Genomic DNA, 8,390 nt, shown 5'->3' with positions numbered 1-8,390 from the left:
CTCTCTCTCTCTCTCTCTCTCTCTCTCTCTCTCTCTCTCTCTCTCAAATAAAAAAATTAAAAAAAGACACTTTAATAGGTTTTATTTTGTCATTCCAAAAGAGACGGTTAGAATAAAAACTTAGATGGTAATGGTAAATGGTGCATTAAGTAGAACAGATTGCAATTCACAGCAGCATAAGCCTGTTTGGGGGCTGCTAAAATAAACAAATTCATCTCCAAAGATACACAAGGAGGTGGTATGTGTGGCATCAAGGTGCCATTTCTGCAGGGTATGTGTGTCCTCCCCCATCCCCACCACATCTTCTTCACTTTAAATGCTAATCTGTCTTCGGGAGCACTACCAAATCAGTTGCCCACGTGTCTCTATCTTTTCTGAGTGAGCATGCGGATGCCATTTCTAATCTGCCCCTGACAGGCAGCGAGCTGCCCCTGGCTGATAGAAGGGGACAGTCATAAAAGAGGCTACTGTGAAGCCAATGCAAATCCTTCTTGCTTCAATAAGAAAGGAAGCAACTCAGGCTGAACATGCAGCCCTCAGGCTGGGGATATAGCTCAGCAGCAAGCACCTGCCTGGCAAGTGCAAGATTACCGGTAGCGCCTCCCCACCCCCACCAAAAAAAAAAAAAAAAAAAGAAGAGCAGCTCCAATGGAAAAAGCAGCTACAGCCTCTGGTCCTGGGCAGGAAGTGTATCATCATTCAGGTGATGCCAGGTCCTTTAAAAATTCCAAAGCAAGGGGAAAAACTTAAGCCATGAGAGAGAGGGCCAAAAGGAGATCGGGGAGGTGAAACAAAATTTCCTCTAAAAGCTTCTAAAAATAGGCAGAACTGTTACAGAAGGCTCCTAGAGTCTTCATCAGCTGGAGAAAGTGAGGCTGGAGAATCAGTAAAGGGAATTTTGTGTGGAGGTAACTGCATAGCCAACTGATGGGAGCCTTATGGAATTCAAGGACCCTGGGCCAGAGCTTTGCTCACAGAGGAGAGGACTGTGTCATGCTACCTTAGCAAATGAGTATGTGCCAGGTCTTGTCAAACAATTCCATATGGCTGCAAAGGACCCTACTTTAGACTCACACTTGAAGTGTAGGATAATCTCTTCCTAGGAGCAGAGAATTCTTGTGTGGCAGAGCTGGCATTTAAACAGCCTTGGCTGTGTTCTTTCTGTGGTGTAAATGATGTTCCCACCACATGTACACCATCATCTCCATTTATTTAACATTCACTCCCTAAAACAGTAAAGTCCAGTGTTCATTTGAACATCAACAGTACAAGCCCGTCTTCAGAGAACCAAAGTTTCCATGATAGCAGATATGATAGATAATGTGGGCCAGAAAATAATAATCCTGTTGAAGGATCAGAAAAAGTGAATAAGATTAGCCGTATCTGTGAGGGCTTAGAGTTATTTCAGAGGGAGTGGCAGGTAAGTGGTGGGCCAAACCCACTTGTCATAATGGCCACATGTAAGGCATCCTTCTTTGTGCTAGGGACTCATTTAAGTGATATAATTGTACTAACTAATTTACTCTTCGCCACAACTCCACCAGATCAGTACCATTATTGTCCTATTTTAGAGATGTGGAAACTGAAACAGGAGTTTCAATGACTTGCTTGTGGTTGGCCAGTGGGGGGTAAAACCAGGATCTGGCTTGGTCTCATAGTCCTGCTCAGCCTGTGGCTGTATAGTGCCCACATGTATTCAGGGGCTTCAGCAGTCACAGTGCTTTCTGCAGGAACTGACAGGAAAACACAAAGTAGCATGTTTGGCATGTGGCAGACATTTAATCCGTATTTACTGACTCATCTGTAGGCTCAGACCCTGAAGAATTTGGAGGAATTAGCTAGCTGCTGAAAGGCACATAGAAAAGCCGGTACCAAGAAGTACTTTAGGAAGAACAAATAGCAATTAGCAAATGCCTAGAAGGCTGGAGAAGGTGCAAGCTCCATGACACACAGCTGGCTTCTGGACATTGTGAGGGGTGAGGGATATGGGCAGAGTGGCAGTCAGGGGCTGGTGATGGAGCTTCAACTACATGCTGATGGTTACATGGCACCAGTGCATCTGTGTTTGAAGAGGGACATGACTTGAGTGATTCTCATTTTAGAAAACCTCCATTTAATGTGCAGAAGATGAACTGCAAGTTACAAACCCAGAGCTAGGGAAACTCATTAGGAGGGTGCTGGGCTAGTGCAAGAAGAAAAGATAAATAAAATTAAGTACTGGGAATGAGGAGGGGAGGAGAGGACAGGCTGCAGAGATGTTGCAAGTAAAATTTACCAGGTGGCTGTATGGAGGGGTGGGAGTCTGTGGACAGCGCACAGGGTTTTGACCTGGTCTTATTGCTGAACGGTCCTGTTGTGGGAGGCAAGGAGATTATCCAGGGTCAGGATCACGAGCCCGGCTGGGCTTGCTGAGTCAGGAAAGCCTGTGGGTGAGGTTCAGGTGCACAACTCCAGGCTGTGTGAGTGCAGAGATGTGGGAGGTCCCAGTATACAACTCTGATCTTTGTGCACTCACACTGCACCCAGCAGGTTGGTAAGGGATAGTGATTAGCTCTGCTGCAAGAGGACAGAAAGAGTCACAACAGCAAAGCAGAATGCTCTGGACCATACTGCAAGGCAAGTGGCAGAGGCATGTGACCAGAACCCAGGCCTGACTTTTCCTCCACAGAAATAGTAACTGTGACAGAGGCTTAAGAGGCAGTTGAAGGTAAAGAGCCACACAGTTCAGACAGGGAGTGTACAAGAGTGGAAGGCAGGAGAGGAAAAGCACTGGGCCTCCCAACCCCCACACTAGCTTTTACAGATAGAAAGCTGTGTTCTGGCATACTGAGAGTTTGGGAACCACTGGTTTAAAGAAGGGCTGAGAGAAACTCTCAGCAGGATTCTCTTTTTTTGTAAAGCTTGCCTGGGGAGCTTCCAGCACAGTTAGCAGAAAAATCAATGGCAGCCTCTCATTTCACTGTCTGCATACTTACCCTGCACTTTTTAGGATCACATACCCTACTCATCCATTCTGGCAATTCATCCCTTTGTATACAATTTTTCTTTCTTTTCTTTTTTTCAGATGGAGTCTTGCTCTATTACCTGGGCTGGTGCTGAACTCTTGGGTCCAAGCCATCCTTTTGCCTCCACCTCCTGAGTGCTAGAACAACAGGCATGTACCACAGAGCCCAGCCATTACAAATTTTTAAGTGAGTTCCAAATGCTAAGGAAATAGTTTGCTTAAGATATCAAGTCCTGTGGATATTGTTTCATTACTGAGTCCATCTTTTTCTTTCCAGGATAAAGCCTGAAATGATTTAACTGTGGCAAAATTAGCATGCAATTTGTAAGTCATTACGGTGCAAAGTATGTGGTGAGAACGTTTTATTGAATAAACCTGCTGAGTATAATTTTCCCAGGAACTAAGAAAGAAAAACCTCTCTCTTAAGGCTCTCCTCTCTTTTAGAAATCTCTGCCAGTACCTATCTAATTACATCTTACTTTAGACAGTCAGGAGCCAGGCAGGCTCCACACATTTAACCAACAGAAACTGGAAGCAACCAAAGAAAAACCAGGACATTTTGGTGTTTTCTGGATTTGGACTTGTTTGGGGACCCTGGTGGAATCTGCTGAGACAAGCACCCTGGATATTTACAGAGCTCCAAGGTTATTCACTAGAAGAGTCTGAAGAATTACTTGACCTTTAAAAGTTCAGGTCAAATCTTGTTAACCAGGAACCTCTAGGTATGTGTAGATATGTCATGGCCTGGAATCTCAGGGACACAAAAGATAGCTGAGGGTCACGGCCCAGGACCTGGAGTCTCTGCTAACTCCACATTGTTGCAGTAATGTTATGTGAACAAAACATGTATAAAATTATCTATCAGTTGGTCCTGCAGACTCTTCCAAGTCAGGTTTTTTTCCTTATTTAATATTTCTGTGGAGCTAGGGATATAGTTCAGAGGCAGAACACTTGCCCAGCATGAACATGGCCAAGAGTTTGATCCTAGCAGCACAAATAAAACAAAATTAAAAAAAAACAAACTAAAATGTTGTTGCACATTTGTATTACACATTTGTACTTTTTTTTTTTTTGTACTTAACTATTTTTGATGATGGGGCTAAGAAACAAAAATCACAAGTTCAAGCTTGGCCCCAGCAGTTTAGCAAGACTCTATCTCAAAAAAAAAAAATTTTTTTTTAATATCATTGTATTGTAGACATAAGTTTTTTTTTTTTAAACATTTTTATTTATTTGTGTGTGTGTGTGTGTGTGTGTGTGTGTGTGTCCAGCTCAGCCCACCAGAGGTCGGGGCTGGCTGGCATGTGGTGCTGGGGGATTGAACCACGGTCCCTGTGCTTTGCCAAGCTTGTTCCAAGTAGGTGCTTTAGACCACTGAGCCATCTCACCAGCCTATCTCAAAATTAAAAAAAATTAAATTAAAGGAAAGGGCTGGGGATGTAGTTCACCTTTGAATGTCCAGGATTCAATCCCTAATACCACCAACTGAGCCAAACAGAACCAAACCCCAGAAATAACATGGAAAGCCCAGCATGATCTCTTAATACCTAAGGATAGATATTAATTTCACTTAACAAGCAGTGGCCCTTCATTTTCTCATGCTTGATCTCAGGCTGTAAGTCTTAAGAACATGATGAACAAAAGAGACTACAGTCCCAGGGACCAAAAGCAAACAAAATAATTCCTAGTTACAAAGTGGCAGAGATGGGGCTTCTTTACATATAGCTGTCACTGAAAGACTCTCTGAGGAGGTAACATTTATGCTGAGACCTGACAGTGGAGGAGGCAACAGGAAAAAAATGCAGAAGAGGAGCAAATATAAAGGCTGGAAGGCAGTGCTGGAAGAGGGGATGGGGGCTGGGAAGTATTAGGAAGTCAGATCATGCAAAATCTTGCAGAACTAGAGTATTGAGACTGAAGTGGGAGGTGGGCAGGCAGGAAGGGACAGAGGGACAGACAAAGGAAAAGGAGACAGAGAGGAAGAGAGAGAAAAGGAGAGAAAGGACAGTGGGAGGAAAAGAAAGACGTTGTGGAGAAAAGAAAGTCTCTCTCTCTCTCTCTCTCTCTCTCTCTCTCTCTCTCTCTCAGTACCAGCAACTGAACTCAACACCTTGAGCTTGCCAGGCAGGCACTTATGCTGCTGAGGCCTCTCCCAGGAAGAAAACAAAAGTTTCTATGCCCACCTTCTAAATGCTACACCATACTGTAGGCAACATTTTTATTTATTTGTTGTTTACTGTTACCATATCATTACCTGTAAAATTTCTTAAAGCATACAGATTAGTCTTCAGTAAGCTAGCTGTGCACAGTCAGAAAGCCAGGGAAGGGCCTAGCCCTAGAGCTCAAGCTCTCCTTACACTCTCCACATTTGAAACAAAACTCACCCTATCCCAGCTTGAGTCCCACTGCTTCTGCTCTGCTGTTCCTACCTAGACTGGAAGTGCTTGAGACATCTCTATCTGTTCAGTGTGGATGATGACTTGTTGACAAACCTGTTCAGGTGATTTCAGTGCTCTCTAGATCTTCTGTCCTCAGCAGAAGTCCTGTTCCTGTGTCCACATCTTTGTTGGCACGTTGGCCTTCTGCCACAGACAGGCACCTGGGCAAACTTTACCTATAGACTGGATTCTTTCTAGTGAATCTTGTTCAATTGCAAACCAGACTTGTAGTATGCCCAGAGAAACCCAACCTTTACAGGAAAGGGGGTGCTTCTGAGACACTAAACATGCCAACATCTGACCCTATAATCTCAAGTTTTATATTGTAGACTCAGTGAAGTATATGATATTTATTCATCACCAATCTGATGGTCAATGTCACCAAAATGCCTAAGAAATAAGTATTCAAGTCAACAATTATTTGCTGTGTTCCCACTGGTAGAGGAGTGATGATAAGCCTTTTAGAACAGTTATACTAGACCTTTTTGAGATGAGTGCTCAAATTGCAACCCCAAACCCTTTTATGTATCATGAAGTGCCAACACTACAATTAAACCCAAATACTGAGGCTTAAATTTAGAAGAAGCAACTCATACATTAACATCTTTTGTCTTAAGGGCAGCATGTGTCCTATAAGTTCACCTCCACAGTACTGGAACTTTCAAAGATAACAGTGTGCTGTGGCACATGTGCCATAGATCCGCCACCATTGGTGTGCTGCGTCCAAATGTAGTGGGGGAGTAAGAGACAAGCTATGACTAAGAGAAAAGACAGACTGAGGGAGAGGAGAAAAAAATCTTGATTTTCTTAGTCACTGTACACCTGAGAGGTGGCTTCATCTGCCACGAAGGAGCCTGAGAGCTGGCAGCAAAGGCTGCTCACAAATGCATCCTTCCCTGCTGCCCACCCTGGCTCCCTGAGCAGCACTGTGGCTGCCCAGCACTAATGGCCTTGGAATGTTTGCCAGGGCCCAGCAAAACGGCCTTGGCATCAAGGAGACAGATGTTTGTCAGAGAACGGCAGGGGATATGCCTGTGGCACACAGCAGCCCTTCGAGTGCTGGGGGAGCGGCTGTGATCAATCTCTGTCAGTGCTAATCAATTTCACACCCTCTTCAGTGCTGATAATAGATAATCATGTGGGAAGCAGGCCAAATTTCTTAGCAGCTAAACGTAAGCTGCTCTCCAATGCCCAAACCATTTACTTGGGTCTCCCTCAAAATGTCGACACCTCACCTCAAAATGAAGCACTGGATGTGCCAATACTCTGTTCTGCCAGAGTGACACCTTCTGGGGCAGCTGGTAAGGCGGATGTGCTCAGGGAAAGGACTGCCTTGGCTTATTTAAAAGTTACACAATAATTCCAACAGAAGCCAGAAAAAGCAACCACTAGCAGCAGCAACTCCTGCTTAATGAGCCAGGCCCTTTGTATAATTTATGTGTACTTTTCATAGTAACCAAAAGAGAAGCGTTATTCTTCCCATTTTACAGATTCCGGGTTTAGACAGTTAAGAAAGATCAACTCAGAGATAGGAAGCAGCAGTCCTCACTGAAACCCTGGGCTTTCTGACTCCCCACATGCCTTACTTCATGGTTTCCACCATACCACTGGCCTCCAGTGAGAGAAGCATCCTCCCACCATGCTTTTAATCCATTTTATTGTCAAAAATTGCAGAGAGCTTTCAAAGGATGTTTAACTGAACCTGAGGGAAAATATCAAGTTTAAGGGGATGGGAGAGCCCTTGGCCAAGGTCGCCCAAGGCACAGGAACAAGCTACAGCTAGCAAGGACTGTAAAGTGCTGCCCCTTGCCTCATAGGTGTTGCTCCTGCTAACCCTCAAACTACTCCAGCAGCTTGCAGCTTACTCCCTCAGGGTTGGCACCCCAATGGTCTCATGACTGAGTCACTTCTAATTACTATTCAGACAAAGACAGGGTATCTTATTCTGGCACTGTTATGCTCATTTAGTGCCCCTTCTGCACACATTATCCTATAGGAAGAGGAAAATTTAATCCAAGAACAAAACAAAGCAGGTGGGGTGCAGAAATGAAAGAACGGTGTGTTGAACACACTAGGATCTGAAGTCCAGCTCAGTCTTTAGAGACTGCCTTTTATCTTGTAGTAGTTATCACTGTATAAAAGAAGAAAGTCCCAGTCAATCAATTCAATCAATCAGCAAACATCTGAGTACTTACTAGGTTTAGAGATCACAGGGAAATCCCAAGAATGAAAAGCACAGTTATCATCTATTGGCCTTCATAACTGAAACTGTGTTTTGTGAAAGGGGAGGGCTGGGTAGGAAGTGGTGAAGAGAAACAGGACGCAGGAAACAGGCTCACCTCTTTGCCAAGCTCTAGCCTGGCTCCCAGGCCTGAGGCATAGCTGGAGGGAGTGCAAGCCTCCTTTTCAAGGTGAAGGGCTCTGTGCAAGGCTGGGAGCTGTGGTGTTGACATGGGTTCTCCTGCCACTGAGGTACAGAAGCCTCAAGTGTACCTTGAAGGCAGGAAGACTGAGAAGTGAATGGAGTGATCTGGCAGATCAAAATCACAAAGAAAATGAGGTCTGCTACAGACTGTGAAAAAAGCATGCAAAGATCACATTGTAATGTGACCACAGACTGAGGAGTGTCTTGCAGTGGACAGAATACAAATTGGACATTAAACAGCAGACATGGATAGTCACCATGATTAAGGAGTCCAATGAGTAAGCTACTAAGGTCAGAGATGGCAGAGAACTTAATGGGAGAGGTGAGAAACAGAGAAGGTAGGATATTATCATAGAAAGCCCAGCCCCTTAAAGAGATCAAGCAGGATGCCCTTCTCTTGGAAAACGTCAGTTTCAAGAAATGTGGTCAGGGGCTGGAGAGATGGCTCAGTGGTCTAAAGCACCTACTTAGAACAAGCTTAGCAAAGCATCAGGGACCGCGGTTCGATCCCCCAGCACCACAT

The 8,390-nt window shown here is 44.5% G+C and overlaps 1 protein-coding gene across 1 annotated transcript in view; it reads right to left on the bottom strand.

Moving 5' to 3' along the window:
* The window catches only part of Ctnnbl1 (catenin beta like 1), a 189,438-nt gene that overhangs the window by 20,853 nt on the left and 160,195 nt on the right, over positions 1–8,390 (bottom strand). The gene's annotated exons all lie outside the window — the stretch shown is intronic.

The sequence above is a fragment of the Octodon degus genome, unplaced genomic scaffold, assembly GCF_000260255.1.
Source record: "Octodon degus isolate 3935 unplaced genomic scaffold, OctDeg1.0 scaffold00037, whole genome shotgun sequence".
NCBI classification, from domain to species: domain Eukaryota; kingdom Metazoa; phylum Chordata; class Mammalia; order Rodentia; family Octodontidae; genus Octodon; species Octodon degus.
Note: the sequence above shows the minus strand (reverse complement) of the source record. Positions and strands in the feature narration are given on the sequence as shown.